The following is a 3,236-nucleotide window of genomic DNA, read 5'->3' on the forward strand; positions in this document are numbered from 1 at the left end:
CCATGCCTTCGTTGTGAATCCACATTCTCCTAGCTAACCCAAATCAAGACACCCTTAAGGTCACAAATGACTGACAACCATCCAGAGGATCAAATGAAACTGTGGACCTCCATGCTGCAATCAAATATTCAAATGCTTTCCTACAAAAAGCAGACAGAACAAAGTTATTAAAAGATCAACTTTAAAATTAACAAATCGTTTTCATTTTTTGAAGTTATTAAATACATAATAGTTGGATTTTTGCAAAATAATGTACATGTTTCAGTGTATCGAATTGAAGTTTCTTGAATGCGACCTTATTTGATTACAGCTATATTAATGCAGTCTTCCAACATGAAAAGGTTCCCCACACCTGTGCTAGGGAAAGACCAATTAAAGAGGCAGATGCCTTCCTCACTGTCTTGGGATTTACTTTCCACTACAAGTAGACTCATAATCGATCAATTGGAAAACAATCAAAAAGAAACAATTGCAAAGAAGATTATTCAGAAAGATTATGTCGATAAAAAGTGACTGAGCATCTAGGGTTTGGTATCAGACAAAGCCTCTCATACAGTCCTGGGATCTGAAAGATAATTAGAAGCTAATCTTGAAGAGATTTGGAGAAAAAGCATTTTAAGCAGAGGAAGCATAAAGTTCAGAGGATCTACGGAGAGACCTGAGGCCAGAGTGTCATGGATTAGAGGGGAAAGTTGTAGGAGATGAAGTCAAATAGGCCATCTCTTATAGAGCCCTTGGATACTTGGCTTTGTGTAGAGTAATTATACTTTGTTTTATTCTAAGTGAGCTAGAAAACTTTTGGAAGGCTTTTAAAAAGGAATGGCATGATATGATTTACGTATCAATGACTCTATTACCAATGGAGGCTGGGTATAGAGGGATATGTTGCAAGGATGGGTTTTGGGATGCAAATTTCCTCCCTTCTTGAAACTGTCCAGAACCATCTTCTCTCCCTGCCTGATTAAATGAGCTTTAATTGCGCCTACTTGTCAACCCACAATGAAGTGCTCTCTTCTTTCTCAGGTTTGACTTTACCCAGAAGTAAGGCACATTTTCCTGGTCATTGTATGATGTTGTGGGGAAGGAGATGCTCTGCCTGATACAAAGAGAGAATTTCTGTCTCCTGTGGAGTCTGGTGACAGTCTCCTCATCCACCTCCACCCCCAGGTTCAGCTTCACTTGTGGTACCAGCACTTTCCCAGATACTATGCTAGGAGACAGGATCCCTGCCCTCCAGGGCTCATAATCTAAGATGAGATTTAGATCTACACATAGGCAAACTATATATATTTCAAGGAAAATAGTCAAAAGGACTCTTTTAAAAAGTACTATATAGTAATAGGAGAATGCACTTAATTTTTCCTGGCTGCATAAGCTTTGTTGGAGGTTATGGCAACTGGAGCTGGGAAAAAGCAATGTTCTAGGTGGACTAACAGCTTTACCAAAATCCAGGGGTGGGAAAGCTTAGAGCATTTCTTTGAGAAATGGATCATAATGGTAGAAGAGTGTGAAAAGGCAGATTCAAACTGTTACCAAAACGTCTGTACTTGTCCCTGAGGCCAAATCAATGAGAGGACAAGGACAAGTGGTTTGAGTAAAAGGAAAGAGAAGTTTATCAATTTGCTGGCACATGAGGAGGGTAGAAGACTAATGTCTTAAAAGACTGTCATTCCACCTTTAAGCAGAAATACAGGGCTTTTTAAAGGGGAGTTTTCAGAGGTTGGGCTCAAGTCCATGTGACCAGTGTCACATATCATGACTTTGGGCTATTGTTGTTTAACTGTAGTTGGTGTTTTTGGTCGATTTTATTGTTAGAATGTCCAGGGAGGAATGCACGAAGCCAGGATAGGTGAAAAGAAGTTTATTTTAACAACTGCATACAGATGGGCTGAGGCCAAGATGGTGTCAGCCCGTAGATGGTGAGCATCTGGGGCTTTTAGAGTCGGATTTGGGCAGGCTCTCAAAGAGATGGAGTTTGGGTGGGCCCTCAAAGGGGTGGGGCCAGTTTAAAGAGAAAGTTCCCATGAAACCTGCCACCAGCCTCTGGGTTCAGCCTAACACTTATCTCTGGTAAAGATGATCTCGTGACCTCCAAACAATTCAGTTGAGCCACCTCCTGTGGTTTAAGATACTAGAAAACAAAGAAAAAAGAACATTTTTTCTGCCCTTTTGATTATCGAACTTGGGCAGAAAGGCAGATTTTAATTCCCAAAAAGGGTTGGAGGTTTTAAAGAGACAACTCATAATACATTTTGCCCATTTTACCTCTGTTGTACATTCCCCACTGTCAATTTTATCCTTCCATATCTAGGGGAGAAGGGGCAGTGTAGTCACCAAGCTATTTCCTGCTGAATTGGGGTGCTGTTTTAGACGGAAGAGGATTATACTTATTTATGCCATCTCTCTTTTTGGTTTGTCAAAGCTTTGGTAGTAGATTAACAAAAAAATAAAGAATTCAACAGATTATCAGGTGGAAAAGGGCAAAACAATGACTACAACTATGAGGATTAACAAGGAGAAATTGAGGATACCTGAGAAGAGAGATTTTACCCTGCTTGGTATCTAAAACACCGGTAGGACTGTGGGTCCTTACTGTTGCCTTATACATAATGTCTGATAGGGACTGAGTAAGAAAGAAACATGGGACCTCTGAGTACGGAGCTATTAGTCACAATAACAAACCCAGCAGCAAGACAGATCAGCAGAAGAAGCAATAGTTTGGGAAATACTCACTAAGGAGTTGTCTCTCCATTCCATAGACAGAACAAATAACCAAAGAAAGGCTAGCAAAAAATATCAACATTTCCATTTTCCCTTCTTCTTAAACAGATACTTTAGATCACCTAAAGACTGGCCTATACACTGGGGACTTAAGTCTTCTTCTTCCATGGGACACCTTTTTACTATGGTCTGATGGACCCAAGATTTTACTCCCAGCAATTTCAATGAGGTGTGAGTTGTTAGAAGCACTTCATAGGGTCCCTTCCCTTTGTCTGCCAGTTGTTGTTTGGGTCCTTGTTCTTTCCAGGCTTTAAGCAACACCCAGTCTCCTGGTTTAAAGTGGTGGAGGGGTGCTTCCAACCAGGGTGGGGACCTGAAAGAGGCAAACTCATGCATAGTGGTGTTAGTATTTGATTTATTTGTTTGACATTTTGCTTTACTCTGTTTTCTTCACTTATAGTTATATTATCATACTTACCTTGGGGTCCTAGGAAGGGTCTCCCATAAACTATTTC

Source organism: Propithecus coquereli, unplaced genomic scaffold, assembly GCF_000956105.1.
Source record: "Propithecus coquereli isolate 6110/MARCELLA unplaced genomic scaffold, Pcoq_1.0 Scaffold214, whole genome shotgun sequence".
In the NCBI taxonomy this organism is placed as follows: Eukaryota; Metazoa; Chordata; class Mammalia; order Primates; family Indriidae; genus Propithecus; species Propithecus coquereli.